We start from the raw sequence: 8,515 nt of genomic DNA on the forward strand, positions 1-8,515 counted from the left end.
AGATAGATAAATATACTGTGAGTACTTCTGTTCTGTAACCTATAAGGAAACATAGCCAATTGTAAGCCCTAGGGTAGCTAAATTAAAACCTAAATCACCTTGAAGACATATTAATTTACACAATATAATGGCTCTGACCATTTTTTTTTGGCTCATGTGGGCCCTCTTTAACTCAAGGCTCTAGACTATGATCCCAGTTGTCCTGCCCAGGTGATGTTTCTGTCAGAAATGATATTCATCTAAATGCAGATGTCCTCATTAAAAAATGTTCTCTTTGTATTAGAGCTCAGAAGCCTTTTGATACCCTCCTCGTGTTCCCTCTGTAGGCAGGAAGGCACGGCAATGTCCTTTGATGTGTGTCCTGGTAGGCAGTGTTGTGCTGAGGGCTCATGGTAATGAACCAATGCGGCTCCTGCAGGTGAAGATCTGCACAGACGTTGTCATCAATCACACATGTGCATCGGGCTGAGGGGAAAGAAGGCACTCGACCTGCGGCTCGTACTTCAATGCCACCCGTGAGGAGTTCCCATCTGTGAGATACTCTGCCACTGACTTCAATGATGACAAATGCACCGGCCGCCGTGGAAATATTGAGAATTACCAAGACATTTATCAGGTATAATTTCAAAAGGGAGAAAAGGGCTCTTGTTGGGAATGTCATTGGACACAGAAACTGGATTTTTTTTCTTTCCTCATTTAGGCAATGCGATCAAAGGTGCTTGAATATCAGATGGGCTTCATATGACCTATAATCATGTTCAGAACAATAACTGTAATAAAGATATATTTTAAAAAGTTATTCTGAATTGAAAAGAATTTACAGTTTGTTCACTCTATCATTGGAATCCCTTTCAGAATAATTTTGAAATCTGAAAAACATTGACAATCAATCAGTAGCCTATTTCTATTTAACAAGTTCAAGCACACTGTAAAAAGCGATCAGTTGACTTTACTTAAAGGTGCTGTATGTCAGTTTTTGACTCTTCTAAAGCATAAAAATACAATATGTTTGCAGATATTTAAGAAACATGCTAAGAAAACGTTCTTGTTTATCTGAAAAACAATGAAGTCAGATAATCTGCTTTGAAAATGTCTGTTATGTGCCGAGACGCTGTCTTTGTTTTGGTTCTTTTAACCCTCATTTTAGCCAATTATAGGTCAGCACCCTGGGTTGCCTTGTTAGAAAACTGCATATTTAATTAATTCATTCACGCTCTCGTGACCGAAATGCGACCTCCGGTGGACAGTAGCAGACTCCGAAATGAGATGCAGACTCAGAATTCCACATGAGGTTAATAATTAGCAAATAATGTCAATATTACTAGAGTAACCATCAAGTGAGCAGGTTACATTGTAACCACATGTCCTAACATGATACATGATGAAATTTGCAGTGATAAGCACTTTGGCTGTTTGCACCAGACGAAATTAACGTAATCTCACAGCAATTCGTAACTTTTTGATTTGGTGGGTAATTCGTACGATCTAATTCATACAATTTAGTACGATTTGCTCATCACTCAATGATGGTTGGGTTAAGGGGCAGGGTTAGGTCCCATGCCTCCTTTTTAAAATCGTACATTTTCGTATAACTGCACTTTCGTATAAATTAGACACTAATCTGACAAAATGTAAAATTCTTAAGTTTTCTCATGAGATCAGCCTGGACGAAACATGACAGAAATTTAAATACAGCCATTCAGAAGAGCGGACGATGCACTCACAGAAGTGTAAGGTTTAAAATCTAATTTATACATATTAAACCTCATTAACATGTTGAAAAATGTAGATGCTAAATGGCTGACTGTGACGGTTTTGAGTCACTGTTCTACAGTTCATTTGAAATGGTTTATTTTCAAGATCTGAAGTGAACTATCTGCTGCTGCTTTCAGTAGTATGGCAATAAATGTTATGTAAAATGGCATTCAAACTCACATTGTTAGCATTTAAGGCAAGGCAAGTTTATTTATATAGCACATTTCATACACAGTGGCAATTCAAAGTGCTTTACATAAACAAGAATAAAAATGACAAGTATAAGAAAAAAAATGATTAAAAACCGATTAAAATGCATTAAAACAGGTTTTAAAATAATGAAAAATAAAAGAAAGACACAATAGTGCGATCTGTCAGACGTAGCACAGTGCTCATTCAGTAAAGGCACAGCTAAACCGATGTGTTTTCAGTCTTGATTTGAATGTTGGAGCACATCTGATCCTTTCTGGAAGCTGATTCCAGTAGTGAGGGGCGTAGTAGCTGAAGGCCGATTCACCCTGCTTTGACTGAACTCTTGGAATTTCTAGTTTATATAATCCTGATGATCTGAGTGATCTGTTAGGTTTGTATTCAGTGAGCATATCTGTAATGTATTGAGGTCCTACGCCATTTAGTGATTTATAGACAAGTAGTAATACTTTAAAATCAATTCTGAATGTACCTGGGAGCCAGTGTAAAGACCTGAGGATAGCTGTGATGTGCTTTGATTTTCTGGTTCTGGTCATAATCCTGGCCGCAGTGTTCTGGATGAGCTGCAACTGTCTGATTGTCTTTTTGGGAAGACCCGTGAGGAGGCTGTTACAGTAACACTGAATAAAGCACAAGAGGTGTACCCAATGTTATGGTTTTCTTTTGATCAGCTGCAAGAAATAGAAGCCTTTTCTAAAATATCAATTCGAGGTGCTGGTTAGAATAAAAACTCCTGTTAATATGGAGAATTTTCCTTCTATCGCATGCCGTTGCTTTAATATAAAGACTTAAATCAGCCTTTAGGCTCGATCGTCAGACTTGCTCCTTTCGGTCCTCAATCTGGCAACCTGCGATTGCTTTTGTTTTGCTCCAGGAATCCAATACATAGTTCAACCACTGGGTGTCAAACTTACATACTGCACCTTTAAAAAAGTGAGTAAACCCATGGCTTTTAAAGTGATTTGTTTTAGTTTTGACCACCTACAGCAACTGAGTAAAGCCGCAGACACACTGGACTTTTCGCCCCATGGACTTCCATTCATACGCAGGCGAATGCGTTAGACCGGAAATACAAGCACGTGCAAGTTTCAGTTTGCTGTTGCGAAGTTCAAGCATGGTAAACTCTGACCTGCAAAATCACATCACGTGACCGTGTGAGACCAATCGAAGATCACAACATGAGCACTCTGTAGAGAAATGTAAAATATGGACCAATTCCTCACTTTTTAAAATCTCTAAGCATCTTGTTTAATCCCGCCCATTTCGCAGCACCGTACAACAGAATTTTGCATGCTCAAAATCTAGTGTGACTGCACCATAAGCCTTCAAATGATTAAGTAAATGAACGATGTGCATAATTATAAAGATTAGGTCGACTTAACAGTTCCAAGTTGCAATAATTTTACTCACTTTTTTAAGTAAAGTAGCTAATCACATTTACAAAGTGGGAGTCAACCATATGGAAAAAAAAAAAAAAAAAATAGAACAATGTTACTGTGTGTTGATGTGGCCACCAATAATTATAGCACCCATTATTTGGTTTAGAGATCACAAACCAACACATAAACCATAGTATTTTATTCTTTTACTATAGATGTCAATATCTATGTTTCCTTCCAAAGATGCGAATTACATTCATGTGCAAAACAAGAATATCCAATACAATCTCATAGCATATCGTAACTTTGTTTTAGTGGCTAATTCGTATGAATTTGTACCATTTCATTCGTACAATTTAGCACAAGTTCCTTATCCCCCAATGACAGTTTGGTGCCACACCCCCTTTTAAAAATCATACATTTTCATACGACTGAACTGACAAAACATAAAATAGTTACGTTTACTTGTGAGTTCAGGCTAGGATATAACATAATAGGTGTGCGAATAAAGCAGCGTTTCCATCCAATGAGTCCAAGAGAACAAAATCGTTACTTCCTGATTAACTGGCGCTAAATATTAAAAGTAAAAACGAAATTTGCTGCGGTAGGAGAATCTGCGTGAATCTTTTCTTCATTTAATAACTTACTCGCTCCTCAGAGGACAAATGCTGACATGCAATGAACGCGTGGTGGCATATGAAGGCGTGAAACACATAGCACAGACGCTCTTGACTATTATGGAGGTAATTAATAATATTATAACACTAATACTGAAATGGTTAAGGCGTTTTAGAATGACCAAAACAACATGTTTTACAGTGTGCTCAGCCTGCTGGTTTGTCCATTCACACACATTTTTATCATCACATGATCTCATATAACAAAATCACTTGACTTTTTTAATGCTCATACAAGAATTTGTTCGGTAAAAGTGTTTCCGTCGTAGTTTATGTGCATCTTTTCTTATAGAATAAAAAGTTTATCCTACTCAGTTACGCGCATTTGATTTTTATGCGTATTTTCAAAATGTTTGTGCATCATGGCATTTCCATCAACCTTTTTTATGCGAGTATCCAAAATAGATATGGATGGAAGCATACTAGGTGCATCCCAAATCGCTTACTTATGTACTATACAACGCCATTTTGTAGTATAAACAGTGCAAGTAGTGCATTCACACTGAAAACTCTAAAAAGAATAAGTGCACATTAAATACCCGGACGATGCATTTATTCAACTGGTAAAATGATGTGTGGAATGTTGGACACTCCACACACTCAACGGCCGCTGCTTTGCTCATGTAGCGGAAGGGGTGGAGCTTTCTGGCACTGCTGCTGGATCACTTTATTTACTTTGGTTTGTGAAAGCAAAATTATCCTTCATAGAGTGATTACACCACCCCCCGATGGTGAATGCGGTTATACGGTTACACTCATGACAGGTATTATTTGGTAGTTTGGTCATTTACTTCACTAATTTGGCAACAGTCAAACGTCATCGGGGAAACGGTTTGAATTTCCACTTAGTTAAAAAACTATTAGTGTTCCATTTGGGACGACACTACATACATATACTATGCTGTTGAGTGTGTAAGTGCATAAGTACATAAGTGCATAGTGTGCCATTTGGGACACAGCTATTGTATGTTGATGTGGATGCCAATACAGTTAATATAACATGAATTAATTTGGAGATCAGAAACCAACACATAAACATAGTATTTTACTCTTTTACTATAGATGTTAATGGCTACCAGCTTCCAACATTTTTCAAACATTAGCTACATCACAAATTGCATACTTCTGCACTATTCTACGCCATTTTGTAGTATAAATAGTGTAAGAAGTGAAAACTCTAAAAATAATAAGTGCACTTTAATTACCCGGATGATGCACTCATTCAGCTGATAAAATGGTGTGTAATGATGGACACTTCACACACTCAACGACGACAGGTTTGCTCGCATAGCGGAAGGGGCGGAGCTATCGGGCGCACATGTTGGATAACTATTTATTTTGAATTGTGAAAGCAAAATTTTCCTACGAGAGTGATTATAGCGCCTCCTGATGGTGAATGCGGTTATACTCATAGCAGGTATTATTTGACAGTTTGGTCAATTATTTCACTGATTTGGCAACCGTCAAACGTCATCAGGGAAACGGTTTGAATTTCCGCTTAGTAAAAAAAACATTAGTGTTCCAATTGGGACAACACTACATTTATATACTATGCTGTTGAGTGTGTAAGCGCATAAGTACATAGTGCATGAGTGCAGAGTGTATAGTGTGCCATTTGAGACGCAGCTATTGTCTTAAAAATGCATAAAGGTTTGTTTATATAAATGGTGAGTAATTTAAAATTTTTGGGTGAACTATTCCTTTAACTGTTGCTACGTTGGTTTTATACACTTATACAAATCATAGCTTGCTTATTTGTGTTTACATCTTAAAAACCGCAATGCAACATCAAGAGCATCATGACTGATCACAAAAAGCAATAACACTTGCCGTCCTTGACATCAAACCTGGCATGATGCATCATGAGAATCTCAGATCTCAGAACTCCAGACAAAAGTACAGAGCACAAATAACAGCTAATCTTCGAGTCGGGCCAGCGCTGGTCACAGTCTTTCTGCTGTATTGTTTGTGTTTGTTTGAGCTCTGCTGTATTGACAGCACCATCTGTTGCTGTGCTTCTGGAAGGTGAGCTGACTGACTGATAGCGACTTCTAAATTTATTCTCTCCTGCACATCAAAGGCACATGTTGTGCGTGCAGAACAATACTGGTACCATTAAACATCAGGATCCCACCTTTAGGAACCTCGAGTGCACAAACAACCTGATTATTAACAATATCATCCCGAAAACTATATATAAATAAATATATACACACAGGATCTCGAAATTGGCTAGCAGTTTCAATGAAGATACCAGATGTACGTATTATTTGCTTTTATTTGGTGTATTTTAAGACATATTTAAAAAAAAAAAAATCATATCAGCTGATGAACTTCAACCTGAGAGGACTCAACCGAGGCAGTCTGCAATAAAACCGGGGGAAAATAAACATATTAATATTCAATATATTTTGTGTTTGTGTAAAGTAGAAAAATATTGCTTGACATTTGGAAAAATCCAGTTTATTATGTGTATTCAAATTAAATAACTCTTTTAAAGGATATATTAAAGGATATGAAGTAAAGATGGAGCTCTTGTTGGCTCATGATTGAGGTAATTTGATGCAACATCAACATCATCTTAAACAAATAGAAATATTAGGTTAAAATGTATCTTTCAAAAAAGCTTCGAAATTGAAAGGCTATAAATTTAAACCACTCATGATACTTCATAATATTCATGTTATCGTGCATAATTATTACATTTTCTATCTCCACCTAAAGTACAAGTAAAATGTTGGGAAACATTCAAGAAACACTCCATGTTGGAAATAGTCTGACTTTACAATTTCATACAGTTGAGTTTTACCATTTTTTAATCCATTCAGCTTATCTCCAGGTCTGGTGGGAGCACTTTTAGCTTAGCTTAGCATAGATGATTGAATTGGATTAGACCATTAGCATCTCCCTCAAAAAAAAAAAAAAATCAATAAAGAAAAGCTTGACTCTTCTCTAGTTTCATTGTGCACTAAGATCGACGGGAACTGAAAAGTTACTATTTTGTAGCAGCAGAGTTGGATGTAACGCAATGCGTTAACAGAAATGCGTTACTGTATTCTAATTACATTTTTGGGGAACGCAGTAATGTATTGAATGACATTTTAAATTTGTAATTTGATTACAGTTAATAAAGTCAGTCTGATTGAGCTACTGACGTTACAAATATAGATTTTAGAAAACAATGTTTGCTTTATTTAAATCACGTTTTCAGCTGCAACTTCACTTTTTAAATTCCCTTTCGATATTAGAAATAGATGTTACGAGAGTGGTTGCTTCTTCAAATAGAAATAGACATTAGTTTGACTTCATTGAGTGTAAAAACAAGTCTGCAGTCTACGTCCAGGCTCTAAAGAACTTTCGACTGCTTTTAACTCGACCAGCAACTTGTTCAAGCACTTAAACAGAAAGCATTATATGACAATACTCATAGCCAAGTAGGACACCGGCGCCCCAAAAAAATGGCAATCCAACTTAGCCTGAATAGCCTGAATTCAATTTTTGTGCAGGATCGGTAGTGAACTACAAATAATTTAAAGAGAAGCATAACTGCTTATGAGGCCGTTCACATATCGCATCTTAACGCATGCAAGTTTATTATTTCCAATGTATGTGTGTCTTCCAAATTCCAGATTTCACTGATTCAACATCTGACCGTTTAGTTTGTCTCCACAACCGCAGACACAGAGCTATGTGTTTTTTTCTACAATGAATGTCAATGGTTACAGGTATCCAGTTTTCTTCAAATGTCTTCTTTTACAAACAGGCTTGAAACAAGTGAAGATTAAGTAAAAAACAAGACAGATTTCAGTGAATATTAAATTACTGAAAGAGCTGCAGTTTATCTTCAAATTTTTATGTTTTAAAAGTAACTTCAAAGTAAAGTAACTAGTAATCTGATTACTTTTTACATGAAGTAATTAGTAATGTAATCGAATTACAAATTTCCAATATTAATCAGTAACTTGTAATCTATTACTTTGTTAAGTACCTTACCCAACACTGTGTAGCACATATACTCTCATTCTGCCATAATAATCAAGGAATGTTGCTGGTTGTTTTCTAACGCTCTTAGTCCACAATGTACTGCAACTACAGAAAAGTCAAGCTATTAAATAGGACAATTATCAAAACTCTATTGAAATTTTTGAAAGAGATCCTAATGATTTAAAGGATCATGAACACCCCCCCTCTCTTTTGGTTCAAGTCTACCTCAAAAAGGGGAAAAAGAGGGGAGCACACAACTGTTATGGCTCACAAAATGAGACATAAACCATGGGGAGACCCATGATTTTATAGTTTACAAAGTTAAAATGCAAAGAAATAAACAGTATGTAATTTAATGTCCTGCTACATTTGTTATTCATAATTTCATATACACATAACCCCAATTTCTTATATCATTATAAAGATAAGTGTTTATATAAACACTATAAATGAGGAGGACTTCTCTCCTCCTTAATACCCGGGTCTCAATGCAGACACAGTGGATAGCAG

The 8,515-nt window shown here is 36.4% G+C and overlaps 1 protein-coding gene and 1 long non-coding RNA gene across 3 annotated transcripts in view; one reads left to right on the forward strand and one right to left on the reverse strand.

Annotated features, from left to right (window-relative positions):
• The first annotated feature begins 392 nt into the window (after positions 1–392).
• LOC130218361 (uncharacterized) overlaps positions 393–8,515 on the forward strand; it is an 11,702-nt gene continuing 3,579 nt past the window's right edge. Inside the window, exon 1 of the long non-coding RNA XR_008835940.1 lies at positions 393–616. This is a non-coding gene — a long non-coding RNA (uncharacterized LOC130218361). The remainder of the gene's footprint in view (positions 617–8,515) is intronic.
• The window catches only part of rnpc3 (RNA-binding region (RNP1, RRM) containing 3), a 30,831-nt gene continuing 28,597 nt past the window's right edge, over positions 6,282–8,515 (reverse strand). Inside the window, exon 16 of one of the 2 annotated variants that reach the window (XM_056450543.1) lies at positions 6,282–6,601. The gene's annotated coding sequence lies outside the window, so the exon portion shown is untranslated. The remainder of the gene's footprint in view (positions 6,602–8,515) is intronic. The other variant, XM_056450544.1, reaches the window with a different exon arrangement.

Source organism: Danio aesculapii, chromosome 24 (assembly GCF_903798145.1).
Source record: "Danio aesculapii chromosome 24, fDanAes4.1, whole genome shotgun sequence".
Taxonomy (NCBI): Eukaryota; Metazoa; Chordata; class Actinopteri; order Cypriniformes; family Danionidae; genus Danio; species Danio aesculapii.